This window comes from Anolis carolinensis, unplaced genomic scaffold, assembly GCF_035594765.1.
Source record: "Anolis carolinensis isolate JA03-04 unplaced genomic scaffold, rAnoCar3.1.pri scaffold_13, whole genome shotgun sequence".
NCBI lineage: Eukaryota > Metazoa > Chordata > Lepidosauria > Squamata > Dactyloidae > Anolis > Anolis carolinensis.
Window position 1 is genome coordinate 19380167 of NW_026943824.1, and position 19523 is coordinate 19399689.

The window sequence follows — 19523 nt, forward strand, 5'->3', positions numbered from 1 at the left end:
CTTGCTTACTTAGGCTCAAGGATGGTGGTCCTCCAAGTGGAGTGTCTGTGGACACTGTGGAGTGGTCTCCACTGCCAGAAAACAGGAGAATCCTAGAGTTGGAAGAGAGCCCATGTGCCATCCAGTCTAACCCCAACTTCTAAGAAGCGTACTTACTTAGGCGATTCCTTGTACCTCAAGGATGGTGGTCCTCCAGTGTCTTGGCAGTGGAGATGTAGGTAGCTGTGGAGACTGTGGAGTGGTCTCCATTGCCAGCGAAGAATCCTAGAGCTGGAAGACACCTCTTGCGCCATCCAGTCCAACTCCATCTTCCAAGAAGTTTGCTTACTTACTTAGGTTCAAGGATGGTGGTCCTCCATATCTTGGTGGTGGATATGTAGGAAGCAGGGGAGAATCCTAGAGTTGGAAGAGAACCCATGTGCCATCCATCCCAACCCTGTTCTGCCAAGAAGCTTGCTTATGCGACCCCTTGTTGTCCAAGGATGGTGGTCCTCCAAGTGGAGTGTCTTGGTGGTGGATGTGTAGGAAGCAGGGGAGAATTCTAGAGTTGGAAGAGACCCCATGTACCATTCAGTCCAACCCCGTTGTTCCAAGAAGCTTGCTTGCTTACTTGGGCTCAAGGATGGTGGTCCTCCAAGTGGAGTGTCTTGGCCGTGGAGGCACAGGTGGCTGTGGACACTGTAGAGTGGTCAGCACTGCCAAAAAGCAGGGAAATCACATTCATAGAACCCTAGAGTTGGAAGAGACCTCATGTGCCATCCAGTCTAACCCCATTCTGCCAAGAAGCTGGCTTGCTTACTTAAGTTCAAGGATGGTGGTCCTCCAAGTGGAGTGTCTTGGTGGTGGATGTGTAGGTAGCTCTGGAGACTATGGAGTGGTCTCCACTGCCAGTGAAGAATCCTAGAGCTGGAAGACACCTCTTGCGCCACCCAGTCCGACCCCATCTTCCAAGAAGCCCACTTACTTACTTAGGCTCAAGGATGGTGGTCCTCCAACCCCATCTTCCAAGAAGCTTGCTTGCTTACTTACTTAGGCGATCCCTTGTTATCCAAGGATGGTGGTCCTCCAAGTGGAGTGTCTTGGTGGTGGATGTGTAGGTAGCTCTGGAGACTATGGAGTGGTCTCCACTGCCAGTGAAGAATCCTAGAGCTGGAAGACACCTCTTGCGTCACCCAGTCCGACCCCATCTTCCAAGAAGCCCACTTACTTACTTAGGCTCAAGGATGGTGGTCCTCCAACCCCATCTTCCAAGAAGCTTGCTTGCTTACTTACTTAGGTGATCCCTTGTTATCCAAGGATGGTGGTCCTCCAAGTGGAGTGTCTTGGTGGTGGAAGACAACAGTGGAGAATTCCAGGGTTGGAAGAGACCCCATGGGCCATCCAGTCCAACCCTGTTCTCCCAAGAGGCTTTCTTACTTACGTAGATGATCCCTTGTACCTTGAGGATGGTGGTCCTCCAAGTGGAGTGCCTTGACGGTGGAGGCGTAGGTGGCTGGAGACACTGCCTAGGTCATGACTTTATGGAGCACCATTACCTTCCCACCGGAGCAGTACCTATTGATCTACTCACATTTGCATGTTGGGAGGAGGAGGACCAGCAGGGAGGGGTGGGAGAATCGGTGTTGTCCATAGACGCCTCCAAGGTCTGACTACATGGAGTGCCGTTACCTTCCCGCCGGAGCAGTACCTATTGATCTACTCACATTTGCATGTTTTCAGTCCAACCCCTTTCTGCCAAGAAGCAGGGAAATCACATTCAAAGCACCCCCGACAGATGGCCACCCAGCCTCTGCTTCAAAGCCTCCAACGATTCCAAGACGGAGAGTTCCACCGCTGAACAGCTCTCTCTCTCTCTCCTTCTCTCACAATGAGGAAGTTCTTCCTCATGTTCAGGTGGAATCTCCCATCCTGTCTCTTTGCATTTCCTTTTTTTCTGTCTAGGAAGGAGGGAAAGAAGGAAGGAAAGAGGAAGAGAAGAAGGAAGGAGAGATGGAAAGAAGGAGAGAAAGAACAAAAGAAGGGAAGAAGGGAGGGGGAGGAAGAGAGGAAAGAAGGAAGCAAGGGAAGAAGGGAGGAAGTGAGGTAGGAAGTAAAGAAGGAAGGAGAGAAGGAAACAAGAAGAGAGGAAGTAAGGAAGGAAGGAGAGAAGGAAACAAGAAGAGAGGAAGGAAGGAAGGAAGGAAGGAAGGAGAGAACGAAGGGGGAGGAAGAGAGGAAAGAAGGAAGCAAGGGAAGAAGGGAGGAAGTGAGTTAGGAAGTAAGGAAGGAAGGAGAGAAGGAAACAAGAAGAGAGGAAGTAAGGAAGGAAGGAGAGAAGGAAACAAGAAGAGAGGAAGGAAGGAAGGAAGGAAGGAGAGAACGAAGGGGGAGGAAGAGAGGAAAGAAGGAAGCAAGGGAAGAAGGGAGGAAGTGAGGTAGGAAGTAAGGAAGGAAGGAGAGAAGGAAACAAGAAGAGAGGAAGTAAGGAAGGAAGGAGAGAAGGAAACAAGAAGAGAGGAAGTAAGGAAGGAAGGAGAGAACGAAGGGGGAGGAAGAGAGGAAAGAAGGAAGCAAGGGAAGAAGGGAGGAAGTGAGGTAGGAAGTAAGGAAGGAAGGAGAGAAGGAAACAAGAAGAGAGGAAGTAAGGAAGGAAGGAGAGAACGAAGGGGGAGGAAGAGAGGAAAGAAGGAAGGAGGAAGGGAAGAAAAGAGTCCTCTCGGGGAGATAGGATAGAATATAATAATAATAATAATCTATATATATAAAAGAGTGATGGCATCAGGGCAGCAGACAAAACAACAAAACTACAGGCCCCCCAACCTCGAAATTTGACAACACAACCCATCACCCACGCCTCTAGGTTGATACAACAAAAAGAAAAGAAAAATAAAGTCCTAATTACAGGGAGAGGAATAATAGTTTTTATCCAATTGCTGCCAGTTAGAAGGCTAAACTCTGCCCACTTGGTCTCCTAGCAACCTACTCAGCCCAGGGGACAGGCACAGTTAGGCCTCACTTAGGCCTCTTCCACAGATTATCAGATTTTAACTGGATTATATGGCAATGTAGACTCAAGGCCCTTCCACACAGCTATATAACCCATTTATAATCTTATATTATCTGCTTTGAACTGGATTATCTTGACTCCACACTGCCATATAATCCACTTCAGTCTGCATACTAAACATAAAGACAGCCATACAACAGACATTCAATACCACCACTACCTCAACAATTTCTCACCAACACCACAGCAACGCGTGGCCAGGCACAGCTAGTAATAATAATAATAATAATAATAATAATAATAATAATAATAATAATAATAGTTGATAACCCAACGTACAAAAACAAGTTATGACTTAACAACTAAAATTCAATAAGAATGCAACCTGTTGTATCAGATGTAAAACAAAACATCAGATTCCTCTGTTTGAAGCCTCCAAAGAAAGTGTGATTTATCTCCTAGAATCATGGCCTTGGAGGAGACCCCAAGGGCCATCTAGTCCAACCCCCTGCCGTGCAAGAAAAGACACAATCAAAGCCCCTCCGACAGATGGCCATCCAGCCTCTGTTCAAAAGCCTCCAAATAAGGGATTTCCATTGGACTCCGAGGCAGAGAGTTCCACTAGTTATGGTGAGGAAGCTCTCAGCCTTTTCTTCTGCAGGCTAAACATGCCCAGCTCTTTCAGCCGCTCCTCATAGGGATTGTTCTCCAGGCCCTTAAGAAGCGAGAAACATTATTCCTTCATCATGATCTGGAGATTAGAGGGTTGCCAAATTAGTGGAAGCTGATAATACTTTATGGATTTGGAGATAGTTTTCTAATGGCTCATTAATTTTATATTCACGCCGTTATCATAATCATAACGTTTATCTCGGCACACACGGCGGGACAACAAAACACTTCCCCGCCTTCAGGCTCGCAGTCGGAGAATCGTAGGGCGATCCAGTCCCACCCTGGCTTTCCATGCAGGAAAGGCACCATCAAAGCCCTCCCGGCAGATGGCCATCCTGTTGGAATTCAACCCCACACTGCCCAAGTCTGCAGTCCTCAATGAGGAGGAGTTAGTTAGCTTAGAAGAGGCTAAGAGTTTCCCTTTCCCTGTAGAACGTTCTGCTTGCTGTGAGCCGAATGCTCAACTATAAGTATCCTGTTTGTATTTCTGGATGCTCTGCTGTATTTTTGGGCTCTCATTCTGATAGGTTGTGTAGAACGTTCTGCTTGCTGTGAGCCAAATGCTCAACTATAAGTATCCTGTTTGTATTTCTGGATGCTCTGCTGTATTTTTGGGCTCTCATTCTGATAGGTTGTGTAGAACGTTCTGCTTGCTGTGAGCCGAATGCTCAACTATAAGTATCCTGTTTGTATTTCTGGATGCTCTGCTGTATTTTTGGGCTCTCATTCTGATAGGTTGTGTAGAACGTTCTGTTTGCTGTGAGCCAAATGCTCAACTATAAGTATCCTGTTTGTATTTCTGCTTGCTGTGAGCCGAATGCTCAACTATAAGTATCCTGTTTGTATTTCTGGATGCTCTGCTGTATTTTTGGGCTCTCATTCTGATCGGTTGTGTGGAACGTTCTGCTTGCTGTGAGCCGAATGCTCAACTATAAGTATCCTGTTTGTATTTCTGGATGCTCTGCTGTATTTTTGGGCTCTCATTCTGATAGGTTGTGTAGAACGTTCTGTTTGCTGTGAGCCAAATGCTCAACTATAAGTATCCTGTTTGTATTTCTGCTTGCTGTGAGCCGAATGCTCAACTATAAGTATCCTGTTTGTATTTCTGGATGCTCTGCTGTATTTTTGGGCTCTCATTCTGATCGGTTGTGTGGAACGTTCTGCTTGCTGTGAGCCGAATGCTCAACTATAAGTATCCTGTTTGTATTTCTGGATGCTCTGCTGTATTTTTGGGCTCTCATTCTGATTGGTTGTTTAGAACGTTCTGCTTGCTGTGAGCCGAATGCTCAACTATAAGTATCCTGTTTGTATTTCTGGATGCTCTGCTGTATTTTTGGGCTCTCATTCTGATTGGTTGTGTAGAACGTTCTGCTTGCTGTGAGCCAAATGCTCAAACTATACAAACTATAAGTATCCCGTTTGTATTTCTGCTTGCTGTGAGCCGAATGCTCAACTATAAGTATCCCGTTTGTATTTCTGCTTGCTGTGAGCCAAATGCTCAACTATAAGTATCCTGTTTGTATTTCTGGATGCTCTGCTGTATTTTTGGGCTCTCATTCTGATAGGTTGTGTAGAACGTTCTGTTTGCTGTGAGCCAAATGCTCAACTATAAGTATCCTGTTTGTATTTCTGCTTGCTGTGAGCCGAATGCTCAACTATAAGTATCCTGTTTGTATTTCTGGATGCTCTGCTGTATTTTTGGGCTCTCATTCTGATCGGTTGTGTGGAACGTTCTGCTTGCTGTGAGCCGAATGCTCAACTATAAGTATCCTGTTTGTATTTCTGGATGCTCTGCTGTATTTTTGGGCTCTCATTCTGATTGGTTGTGTAGAACGTTCTGCTTGCTGTGAGCCGAATGCTCAACTATAAGTATCCTGTTTGTATTTCTGGATGCTCTGCTGTAATTTGGGGTTCTCATTCTGATTGGTTGTGTAGAATGGATACTTTTGTCTTTGACTTCTGCTTTTACATTTTAGTGTGTGGTGTGTGTATTGCGATCTCGCTCTGCTTGTGTGTCAGGAGAGATGTAGTGCTTGGAGATTTTCCCCTCTCTTTTGAACCCTAGCACGTCAACTGGGTTCAGTGCTTTCTGGATGCAGGTGAACGATAACTCTCAAAATCAAGGCCCATTCCCACAAACCCCTGCAGTATGTTCCGTTGGTCATGGAGCTTCTCTGTGCCAAGTTTGGTCCCAGTCCATTGTCGGTGGGGGTCTCAGTATCAGTGACGGTACTACAAGTCCCATTATCTGTGGCAAGTTTGGTCCGGATCCATCCTTGGTTGTGTGAACAGTGCTCCCTGGATGTCGGTCAAGTGCAACTCTTGTAAATCATGGTGAATTCTCCCCCAAACCTCTTATTCAGTTGCTGATCAATTCCTCCGTTAAGTGTGTGCCATAGGAAAGGGCAGGAAAGGGTTAGGGGAGAGGCAGTGGGTGGGGTCATGCAAATGAAGGAACCCTGGGATGTCAATTCTGGTGTTTGAGGGGGACATGGACAGGGTTTGGGCTACACCTTCTCCACAACACACATAGACATTTTCACTTTTATTATGTGTATAGATAATTATTTACTTTGCCATGCTCTGAGAAAGTGAGTTAGGGAAAAAGACTATACGTCAATCAATAAAAGAAGTCTCTCTCTCTCTCTCTCTCTCTCTCTCTCTCTCTCTCTCTCTCTCTCTCTCTCTCTCTCTCTCTATATATATATATATATATATATATATATATAAATGTAATGTGTGTATTTCCCATGGAGTAAACAACAAAACCACTAAACCAAATCACACCAAATTTGCCCAAATTCAATTTAAAAAAACCTAGAAAAACAAAGTCCAAATTATAGAGGACGAGGAAGAGCCGTTCTCCCCCTGGCTGCCAGTCAGAAAGCTAGGCCCTGCCCCCTTTAGGCCTCGCTCACTTTGTTTTCCTAGCAACCCCCTCAGTTGTGTTCCTCAGTACAGTAGAGTCTCACTTATCCTAGCTAAACGGGCCGGCAGAAGCTTGGATAAGCGAATATCTTGGATAATAAGGAGGGATTAAGGAAACGCCGATTAAACATCAAATTAGGTTATGATTTTACAAATTAAGCACCAAAACATCAGGTTAGACAACAAATTTGACAGAAAAAGTAGTTCAATACGCAGTAATGTTATGTTGTAATTACTGTATTTACGAATTTACCACCAAAATATCACAATGAATTTAAAACATTGACTACACAAATGCGTTGGATAATCCAGAGGCTTGGATAAGCAAGGCTTGGATAAGTGAGACTCTACTATATATAAAAAATGTAGTATGCATTTTTCCCATGCAGTTAAACAACAAAACCACTAAACCAAATCACACCAAATTTGGCCTAGAAACCAGAAAATAAAACCTAGACAAAGAAAGTCCAAATTATAGAGGACGAGGAAGAGCCGTTCTCCCCCTGGCTGCGAGTCAGAAGGGTAGGCCCTGCCCCCTTTAAGCCTCACTCACTTTGTGTCCTAGCAACCTCCTCAGTTGTGTTCCTCAATACTTTATTTCCACAATACTTTGCCACAGCAACGCGTGGCTGGGCACAGCTAGTGGTACTATAAGCGATCGGACAAGTGGTGCCGGTCGAAGCCACTCAGTTTTATTATTATTTGATAATAAATACATGTATGTATCAGCATTCAAATGAATTTAGATTAGATCTTTTCCCCTCCCTCCTTTCGCACACCAAATTTTTTGGGAACAGCGGGGAATCAGAAGACAAAAAAACAACAACAAAACAACCACCCTATCTATCTGTCAAGTTGTTTGGTTTGCTTGATTCATTATGCTAATCCCCGACACATGAAAGCAAAACAGATGGGGAACAACATTTGTGCATAAAATTTAAAAAAGCATTAAAATCCCAGCAGTTTGAATAACAAGGCCAAAATAATAGTTCTGTTCGATCAGGTCACCCTTTTCCAACTCGGTGGATTATTTGGCTGCTGCCAAGGATGGTGCTGACTCGCCTGAGGAGGGTAGTCAGACAACACTTCTGGAGGCTCTGCTCTTCTCGAAGGATTGCCAACAACGCGATGATGCTCCCTCTGGAGTGGTTGTTACGCCCTATTGTAGCCCCACTCTCCTCCTCCTCCTCCTCGATGTCCCCCTCCCCTTCGAGATGACTTCAGCACCTGCTCTACCTTCCCTGACAAAGACCTTGCCACTCGCTTTGTGATTAACAACCTCCCCTGTACCAAGGCACCCAAAAATAGGTCTCGGAATGCATCACCCGTTCGTTCACTAGCAATTATTTCCTATTTATAAACCGGATGAGATTGTGATCATTTTTTACTACCAGGGAGGAAGAGCAGAACATACAGGAACTTGTCGGAAACCCGTGTAATCGTACACGAAGGATGATCAATAAGGGCTTGAACCTGATTTGGAGGTTCTTGCTTTATGTGTTGTCGAAGGCTTTCGTGGCCAGATTCACTGTAAGACTGTGAGTTTTCCGGGCTGTCTGGCCACGTTCCAGAAGCATTCTCTCCTGACGTTTCGCCCACATCTATGGCAGGCATCCTCAGAGGTTGTGAGGTCTGTTGGAAACAAGGCAAGTGGGGTTCAGGATGCCTCGTGAACTTGAATGCAATCCGGTGTTTGTTTTTTACTTAACCTGTTTATCCTATTATGTTTGTGTTACTGATATACAGTAGAGTCTCACTTATCCAATGATCTGGATTATCCAAGCCATTTTTGTAGTCAATGTTTTCAATACATCGTGATATTTTGGTGCTAAATTCGTAAATACAGTAATTACAACATGACATTACTGTGTATTGAACTACTTTTTCTTTGGAGGCTTTCAAGCAGAGGCTGGATGGCCATCTGTCGGGGGTGCTTTGAATGCGATTTCCTGCTTCTTAGCGGGGGGTTGGACTAGATGGCCCTTGAGGTCTCTTCCAACTCTACGATTCTATGATTCTATGATTCTATGATTCTGTCAAATTTGTTCTATAACATGATGTTTTGGTGCTTCATTTGTAAAATCATAACCCAATTTGATGTTTAATAGGCTTTTCCTTAATCCCTCCTTATTATCTAAGATATTCGCTTATCCAAGCTTCTGCCGGATGATGCGTGCAGATCCCAGCAGGGTGGCCTTTTGCAGTTGGCAGATCATAATTTTGTCAATGTCTATTGTTTCCAAATGCCGGCTGAGATCTTTTGGCACGGCACCCAGTGTGCCCATCACCACCGGGACCACCTGCACTGGTTTCTGCCAGAGTCTTTGCACTTCAATCTTGAGGTCCTGAGAGCGGCTGAGTTTTTCCTGTTGTTTTTCATCTATGCGACTGTCACCTGGGATGGCGACATCCATGATCCAAACCTTTTTCTTTTCCACCACTGTGATGTCTGGCGTGTTGTGTTCCAGAACTTTGTCAGTCTGGATTCGGAAGTCCCACAGTATCTTTGGTGCTCATTTTCCAAGACTTTTGCAGGTTTGTGATCCCACCAGTTCTTTGCTGCTGGGAGGTGGTCCTTGAGGCATAAGTTCCAATGAATCATTTGGGCCACATAGTTGTGCCTCTGTTTGCAGTCTGTCTGTGCAATTTTCTTACAGCAGCTGAGGAGATGATCAATGGTTTTGTCGGTTTCCTTGCACAGTCTGCATTTTGGGTCATCAGCTGATTTTTCGATCTTGGCCTGAATGGCCTTTGTCCTGATGTCTTGCTCCTGGGCTGCAAGGATCAGGCCTTCTGTCTCCTTCTTCAGGGTCCCATTCGTGAGCCACAGCCAGGTCTTCTCCTTATCAGCTTTTCCTTCAATTTTGTCAAGGAACTTTCCATGCAGTGTTTTGTTGTGCCAGCTGCCAGCTCTAGTTTGTAGTGCGATTTTCTTGTACTGTTTTTTTGTCTGCTGTGCTTTGAGGAGTTTCTGATTTTTTACTTCAATCAAAGCAGGTTCTTCACTTTGCTTTACATATTCTGCCAGGGCATGTTCTTCTTCTTTGACTGCTTGTTTTACTTGTAAGAGTCTTACTCTTATTATTATTATTATTAGTAGTAGTAGTAGTAGTAGAAACACAACAAGATGGGTCCACAGCAGACAGTTATTATATAAATAATAATAATAATAATAATAATAATAATAATAATAATAATAACTGTCTGCTGTGGACCCATCTTGTTTTGTTTCAAATAATAATAATAATATCTATGAAATGTTCAGGTTGGAAGAAAGAGCTCTTGTCTGTTGGAGGCAAGTGTGAATGTTGCAAATGGCCACCTTGATGAGCATTGATTGGTCAAAGCCTGGCTGCTTCCTGCCTGGGGGGACAATATTAAAACAAACAAACCCCACTTGCCTAGTTTACAACAGACCTCAGAACCTCTGAGGATGCCTTCCATAAATGTGGGCGAAACGTCAGGACTGAATGCTGCTAGAACATACAGCCCGGAAAGCTCCCAGCAACCTGGTTCTTGTTTTGAACTGTTGAGAAGCCTCACTCTGTGTGATCAGTGCCAGAAACGGATTATAATAATAATAATAATACAGGAGAAGAGTCTCCTCCTTCCCGGTCTTTGTTTACGATCTGCTCCTAGTCTTTACGCGCAGATATTTATTGGTGATGTAAGGTCAGCCCATTCGTTACGGCAAGGAAATGCCTTATTTGCATAATTTCTAGACTGGGTGTCAAGATATCTAACTATAAAAATGCATTTAAAACTATAGACTCGGGTGGAGATACTTCCCGTCCATCCGTTCAAAGACTATGTTTGACCCCCTGCCAATTTTTGCGACTAATCTCAAGGATGCCTATTTTGCATTGTACTCGGATTCAGAAGGACGTGTAAATTTCTCTCACTGCCTTCCCTCCCCATGTGTCCAGCATCACCATGTCGTTTCACGCGAAATGTACATTTTTAGAATCGGGCTCCAATTGGTTGTCCTCTGGGTTTGCGTAAAATGCAAAACAGATCCTTCCTCGCACCTCCTCTCCCTTGTTTTGGAGCAGAGCCTGGAGTGACGATAATTGCTCACTTACTATAGAACGTACAAACGTATTATGCACACATACACCCAACCATCTACATCTCTCCAAAGCGGGGTTGATAGGTGAGAAATATCTCCATATTGTTTTTTATTGCCATGCACTGCCTACACATAGAGTAGGTCCGCGCCTGGATATATATTTACACAGAGTAGGTCCGTGACTCAATGTTTATACACATAAAGTCCATGTCTGGATGTTTATGTATATCCAGAGTAAGTCGACGTCTGGGTATTTATACCCATAGAGTACATCCGTGTCTGCGTATTTATACACATGGAGTAGATCAATGTCTGAATATTTATACACATAGAGTAGGTCCACATCTAGATGTTTATAAACATAGAGTAGGTCCACATCTAGATGTTTATAAACATAGAGTAGGTCCACATCTAGATGTTTATACACATAGAGTAGGTCCACGTCTGGATGTTTATACACATAGAGTAAGTCCACATCTAGATATTTATACACATAGAGTAGGTCCACGTCTAGATGTTTATACACATAAAGTCTCCATGTCTGGATGTTAATGTATATCTAGAGTAAGTCCACGTTTGGATGTTTATACACACAGAGTAGGTCCACGTTTAGATGTTTATATACATAGAGTAGGTCCACGTCTGGATGTTTATACACAGAGAGTAGGTCTATATTTAGATGTTTATACACATAGAGTAGGTCCATGTCTGTTTTTTACACATGGAGTAGATCTGTGTCTGGGCATTTATACACATAGAGTAGATCCATGTCTAGATGTTTATACACATAGAGTAGGTCCATGTCTGGTTTTTTACACATGGAGTAGATCTGTGTCTGGGCATTTATACACATAGAGTAGGTCCACGTCTGGATGTTTATACACATAGAGTAGATCCATGTCTAGATGTTTATACACATAGAGTAGGTCTATATTTAGATGTTTATACACATAGAGTAGGTCCATGTCTGGTTTTTTACACATGGAGTAGATCTGTGTCTGGGCATTTATACACATAGAGTAGATCCATGTCTAGATGTTTATACACATAGAGTAGGTCCATGTCTGGTTTTTTACACATGGAGTAGATCTGTGTCTGGGCATTTATACACATAGAGTAGGTCCACATCTGGATGTTTATACACATAAAGTCCATGCCTGGATGTTTATGTATATCTAGAGTAGGTCCACGTCTGGATGTTTATACACATAGAGTAGGTCCACGTCTGGTATTGTTTACCATAGTACTCAAAATCTGAAGCTGCTCTGCACTCCGATCATAATTATATTTTGGGAAGAAATCAATTATGCACCTGCACCAGCCAAGGGACGGGAACTGCGTGGACTTCCAGATGTTTTCCGAGTCCAACTACCACCACCTCTTGCAAAGGGATTCAGTGGTGACGAATGCTCGAGTTGCGGAGTCGCAACCTTAATTGCCTTCCCTACTTAACCCCTTCTCGGGACGACGGTTCTCAGGTGTCTCCGGAGAAGGTGAATTCATCATCGGAGGATTAAATATAATCCGTATTTGATGGGGTGTGAATTGCACCTTCCATGCACTCCCAGCTCCCATCTGCAGCCTTGACTATTTTTTAGTGTTGTGCTTTCGTATGGAATTGCTCTTCGCTTTGTGTACTTTCATTCGTTTGGTCTCATTTTTGTATTTGTGTTGTCGAAGGCTTCCATGGCCGGGATCACAGGGTTGTTGTATGTCTTTCAGGCTGTGTGGCCATGTTCTAGAAGCATTCTCTCCTGACGTTTCAACAGAAAGGAGGAAACCATGAAAATGAACAAAACTTGGTTACTAGTATTAAAAAACTCAAAAATCAAAACAGTAGATGGGAAGCAACACTCCGAGGGCAGAGGAGCCCCAGGGACGGCTAATGACTCTGAACAAAGGATACCCCCCAGGCAAGAGACACACCTTTCCAATGCGAATTAGGGTGATTAACTGCAACATTAGTGCTGGCTTCCAACTGACAAAGGACTCTTGTCACACCCTGGACTCTCCACAGATATATATATCTACCTTCCTTGCCTAGTTTATCCATGCCACACAACCTCTGAGGATGCCTGCCATAGATGTGGGCGAAACGTCAGGAGAGAATGCTTCTGGGACATGGAGATATATTCCTCACAACCTCTGAGGATGCCTGCCATAGATGTGGGCGAAACGTCAGGAGAGAATGCTTCTGGGACATGGAGATATATTCCTCACAACCTCTGAGGATGCCTGCCATAGATGTGGGCGAAACGTCAGGAGAGAATGCTTCTGGGACATGGAGATATATTCCTCACAACCTCTGAGGATGCCTGCCATAGATGTGGGCGAAACGTCAGGAGAGAATGCTTCTGGGACATGGAGATATATTCCTCACAACCTCTGAGGATGCCTGCCATAGATGTGGGCGAAACGTCAGGAGAGAATGCTTCTGGGACATGGAGATATATTCCTCACAACCTCTGAGGATGCCTGCCATAGATGTGGGCGAAACGTCAGGAGAGAATGCTTCTGGGACATGGAGATATATTCCTCACAACCTCTGAGGATGCCTGCCATAGATGTGGGCGAAACGTCAGCAGAGAATGCTTCTGGGACATGGAGATATATTCCTCACAACCTCTGAGGATGCCTGCTATAGATGTGGGCGAAACGTCAGGAGAGAATGCTTCTGGGACATGGAGATATATTCCTCACAACCTCTGAGGATGCCTGCCATAGATGTGGGCAAAACGTCAGGAGAGAATGCTTCTGGAACATGGAGATATATTCCTCACAACCTCTGAGGATGCCTGCCATAGATGTGGGCGAAACGTCAGGAGAGAATGCTTCTGGGACATGGAGATATATTCCTCACAACCTCTGAGGATGCCTGCCATAGATGTGGGCGAAACGTCAGCAGAGAATGCTTCTGGGACATGGAGATATATTCCTCACAACCTCTGAGGATGCCTGCCATAGATGTGGGCGAAACGTCAGGAGAGAATGCTTCTGGGACATGGAGATATATTCCTCACAACCTCTGAGGATGCCTGCCATAGATGTGGGCGAAACGTCAGGAGAGAATGCTTCTGGGACATGGAGATATATTCCTCACAACCTCTGAGGATGCCTGCCATAGATGTGGGCGAAACGTCAGGAGAGAATGCTTCTGGGACATGGAGATATATTCCTCACAACCTCTGAGGATGCCTGCCATAGATGTGGGCGAAACGTCAGCAGAGAATGCTTCTGGGACATGGAGATATATTCCTCACAACCTCTGAGGATGCCTGCCATAGATGTGGGCGAAACGTCAGGAGAGAATGCTTCTGGGACATGGAGATATATTCCTCACAACCTCTGAGGATGCCTGCCATAGATGTGGGCGAAACGTCAGGAGAGAATGCTTCTGGGACATGGAGATATATTCCTCACAACCTCTGAGGATGCCTGCCATAGATGTGGGCGAAACGTCAGGAGAGAATGATTCTGGAACATGGCCAGGCAGCCCGGAAAACATACAACCACCCAGAGGGGTGAAAATCGCCACACACAGAGGGCATTTCGACCCCTTGTAGCCCACCAACTTTTAAAACATTTGGGTCTCCTCCAGAATAGACTGCTCTCAGGCTCAGCTTGAGGTCCCAGAATAACTATTGTTGTTTATATTCATATTATTATTAACACCCATTGGCACACATCAGATGTCAAGGGGAAGCACTTCTCTCTCAGACTCAGCTTAGGGTACCAGGATAGCTATCCTTATTAATATTAATATTAATAATATTATGATTAACACCCATTGGCACGCATCAGATGTCATGGGGAGGCAGACCGCTCCCAGACTCAGCTTAGTGTCCCAGAATAAATATAGTTATTAATATTATTAATAACACCAATTGGCACACATAAGCTGTCATGGGGAAGCAGACCGCTCTCAGACTCAGCTTAAGGTCTCAGAGTAATTATTGTTAATATTAATATTATTAACACCCATTGGTACACATCAGGTGTCATGGGGAAGCAGACCTGCTCTCAGACTCAGCTTAAGCTCCTAGAATAAGTATAGTTATTAATATTAATATTATTATTGAGACCCATTGACAAACATCAGATGTCATAGGGAGGCAGTCCTCTCTCAGACTCAGCTCAGGGTCCCAGAAAACTATAGTTATTAATATTAATATTATTATTGAGACCCATTGACAAACATCAGATGTCATAGGGAGGCAATCCTCTCTCAGACTCAGCTCAGGGTCCCAGGATAGCTTTCCTTATTAATATTCATATTAATATTATTATTGACACACAGCAGCTATCATGGGGAAGCAGCTCTCTCTCAGACTCAGCTCAGGGTCCCAGGATAGCTATCCTTATTAATATTCATATTAATATGATCTTTAAGACCCATTGATACACATTGGATGTCATGGGGAGGCACTACCCTCCCAGACTCAGCTCAGGGTCCCAGAATAACTATCCTTGTTAATATTAATATTATTATTAACACCCATGGGCACACATCAGATGTCATGGGGAAGCAGTCCTCTCCCAGACTCAGCTTAGGGTCCCAGTTATTAATATTAATATTATTATTGAGACCCATAGGCAAACATCAGATGTCATAGGGAGGCACTTCTCTCCCAGACTCAGCTTAGGGTCCCAGAATAACTATTGTTATTAATATTACCATTAACACACATTGGCAAACATCAGATGCCATAGGGAGGCACTCCTCTCCCAGACTCAGCTTAGGGTCCCAGAATAACTATTGTTATTAATATTACCATTAACACACATTGGCAAACATCAGATGTCATAGGGAGGCACTCCTCTCCCAGACTCAGCTTAGGGTCCCAGAATAACTATTGTTATTAATATTACCATTAACACACATTGGCAAACATCAGATGCCATAGGGAGGCACTCCTCTCCCAGACTCAGCTTAGGGTCCCAGAATAACTATTGTTATTAATATTATTAGCACCCATTAGCACACATCGGATGTCACGAAGGAAAGTTTTTTGCATACATCTCTACTCTTTTCCCTTTTGGCACGGTTTTTTCCTTTTCCGGTAACTAACACACACACTTGGCTGTTACTTCTTCCTACGTCCCCCATTCCACCAGGTTGTACAAATGAATAAGACAACGCAAAAAGCACATCCGTAGTCTTTACATCGCGGAGGGAGCTGTACACACCGTAAATACCATATGTTGCTGCCGCCGCCGCCGCCTTACAACGGAGTGGAGGGATTCCCGTCTAATCAGGACCAACCTCACCACTACTTGGGCCATTTTCTGCCGCTTCATGTGGTTGTCCTTGGGTATCCCACACCTGGATAAATATGGAGAAGGCACGTTGTTTTGTTTGGTCTCAAGCAGCAGAAGTTCGGAGCTGTTTTCAATTCGGTTACGCTTCTAAATGACCAGCAATGGTTTGTCTGGATTTCAAATTGGCATTTCTCCTAGCTCTGCTGAAAGCGCTGGCGGTATAAAACTTGGATTCTTTAGAGGGATATTATATATCTATATCTATATATCTATATATATAAATACAGCCTGTGTATGTTTGTGCACACAGAACTCGAAAGGTAGTCGGGCAATTAACTTGAAATTTGGCACAACGTTGCATTCCAATACGAGCATGTTTTCACAATAAAACGGGTTTGTGGGAGGGAGAACCACAAATGGTGGGATATGCAGTACTTTCAATCATTTCAGCTCCCACAGACCACTGCGACTTGCACCAATGACAGATCAGGACCAAACTTGGCACACAGACTCCCCATGACCAACAGAAAATACTCGAAAAGTTTGAGGGATATTGCCCTTGATTTATGGGAGTTACGATTCATCTGCATCCAGAGAAATTGTGACTCCCAGCGAAAACGGACCGGGACCAAACCTGGCACAGAGAACCCATGTGACCAATTAAATAATAATCATATTATTATTATTCTTATACTCCACCCCATCTCCCCGAAGGGACTCGTGGCGGCTTACATGGGGCCATGCCCGGACACAACAGTATAAAAGCAAAAGCAAAACAATAAAACAAATCAATTAACAACAAGACATCAACATCGATAAAAACAGACATAAAAAGTCACATACAAAAAGTTAAACATACTGCTGTGGTATGTTGGAATTGACCTTGTGTTATAGTTCAACCTTATCAAGAGTGCACAAAACCTAGATAATTGAATAATCTTTTTCTTTTATTAGGGGAGTTTAAACCGTTTATATTATTTATATAACATTTTAATTCCCTGAGTTAACCTTGGTTATCGTCTTTTTCATCCAGTTTCCCCATATCCCGGGGTGGCGGTCTGGTCTTAATCTCAGTCTTTTCGGGAGATATTGTCCTTGCTCTTTTTCTCTCCCTGTCGCTGTCTTGTTCACTTTGGTCGACAACGGATCTGGATCAAACTTGCCAAACAGACCCAACATGGCCAACTCTACATACACGCAGGAGTTGGGGGTGAATGCCCTGTGAGCCCCACTCATTACGACCAACATGGTGTTCGAATCCAAATGAATTCAATTACCAAAATGCCTTGCGTCCGCAGTGACTATCAATAAAACGCAGGGGCAATTTTTGCAAGTGTGCGGGTTGAAATTAGAAAACAAATGCTTCTGTTATGGACAATTATACGTCACATGCTCCAGAGTCAGTAACCAGTTTGATCTTAATATTTATGCAGAAAAAAAGATGAATGAAAAATGCCACAGCAGAGTGTGGCCAGGTTTATCTTATCTATATATATATAAAAGAGTGATGGCATCACGGCGACCCACAAAACAACAAAACTACAGGCCCCCCAACCTCGAAATTTGACGACACAACCCACCATCCACGCCTCTAGGTTGATACAACAAAAAGAAAAGAAAAATAAAGTCCTAATTAGAGAGAGAGGAATAATTGCTTTTATCCAATTGCTGCCAGTTAGAAGGCTAAGCTCCTCCAACTTGGTCTCCTAGCAACCCAATAAAAAATAATAAAAAACACAATAAAATACAATAAAATACTATAATAACAGAAAATAACTAAAAATAATACAAGAAAATAATAAAATATAATAAATAAAAATATAAATTACAATAAAATTAATTAAAAAATGCAAATAAAGTCAAATAAAAATTACACAATTTTTAACCAATACCACCACCACTTTGCCACAGCAACGTGTGGCCGGGCACAGCTAGTATATATATATATATATAGACCCAGTGAACTGGATTATATGAGTCTACACTGCTATGGGATCCAGTTCAAAGCAGATAATCTGGATTTTATATGGCAGTGTAGAAAAGGCCTTCAGAACTGGTAGGAAAATTAGAGGTAAATTGTTATGCTTTAATTGAATTTGTACATGAGATTGCATTACTATTAACCATACCGGCGGAGTGGAGGGGCTTGTTGGCACCAAAAACAAAAAATCTCCATTTCGAATCCAAAGAGCCGGCATTGTCCGTAGACACCTCCTAAGTTATGTGACCGGCATGACTGCATGGATTTCTGTTTACCTTCCCGCTGGATCGGTACCTATTGATCTACTCACTTTCGAACTGCTAGGTTGGCAGAAGCTGGGCTAACAACCGGAGCTCACCCTGTGCTGCGGATTCAAACCGCCAACCTTCTGGTCGGCAAGTTCAGCAGCTCAGCGTTTTAACCCATTGTGCTAAATGCTATTCTCTGCCGTCTGGGATGTGGGCAAAGGTCAGGCAACATTCCAGGGGGAAGTTTGTTGACATTAGTGTTGTGCATTCGTGTGGAAATTGCTGTAGTTTCATTTGTGTTGTCTCATTATCGTATTCGTGTCCTGCTAACGAAAATGGGCCACCTATGCAACACGAATTGTTTTTGGCCGGATTGTAATTCTGCTGCGGGACCATAAACTCAAGTGCTTTATTCGTAAGTGACACTCTTTGCCCGTCTCGACAATTCTGTGCAGCCTGCCTGGTTTCTGTTCCTGGCTCTTTCCGATTATCTGTTATCAGATATATTTTCCCTGGGAATGCTGGGAATGTTGAGGATTGAATCTAGGATCTTCTGACTCTTACCTCACTTCTGTATTAATTTTGCTACCATGCGAAACTAAGATTTGCCATTCGCATTTCTGCATCCATACTCCCTTCTTCTTCTGCTGCTGACCATGCCAAATGTCTGCAGCCATTTTCATATGTTATTGTCGATTTTTAATACTCTTTTTCAGTGGACTGGGTCTCTGTGTTGCTTTTGTCTATGCGTCGGAATCGATCCATAATTTAGGTCCGCATTAGTATTTCTCTTTAACGTACACAGCTCTTTGATGTACGCATGTATTTCTCATCTATGTATTTCTGTAGTGAAGGATGTCGAAATGGTTGAGCACTTTTGTTCCAAGGGCCCAAACTCATCTTGGCGACTTCCTGTTATGGATTTCGCTCTCTTTCAAAATAAATATTGAATTAAGCGGCGCTTTCCCCCTTTAACGAATCTGCTGATCAGAAATCTATTTGGCATTTTAATGACACAATCCTGCCCACAGCCAGGAATCACTGAATATTGTGTGCAATTAGCGAGACATGGAGGCATGTGGATTCCAGGAGACGTCCAGCAATTTGAGACTCAAATCTGGCTTGAATGTCAGCCGTGCTATACAGTGAACACAAATCTGTGATATACACGAAGTCTTAAAACAATGAATTCTGTGCACAACTCTAATAGAAATAAAGAATCTGCGCTGTAACTGAAGCACTTAAAATATTTATTGAAAAGGGAGGCTTACTATAAAGAAAATAATGCAAGATTAGCCGAGAAAGCTTGATGGGCGTAATCCAATCGGCATTAAGAGGAACGTCAGCTTTGTGGTATAAAATTTGTTTATGAAAGATATC

At 43.6% G+C, this 19523-nt stretch overlaps 1 protein-coding gene across 2 annotated transcripts in view; it reads left to right on the forward strand.

Annotated features, from left to right (window-relative positions):
* The window catches only part of shisa9 (shisa family member 9), a 156704-nt gene that overhangs the window by 1053 nt on the left and 136128 nt on the right, over nucleotides 1-19523 (forward strand). The gene's annotated exons all lie outside the window — the stretch shown is intronic.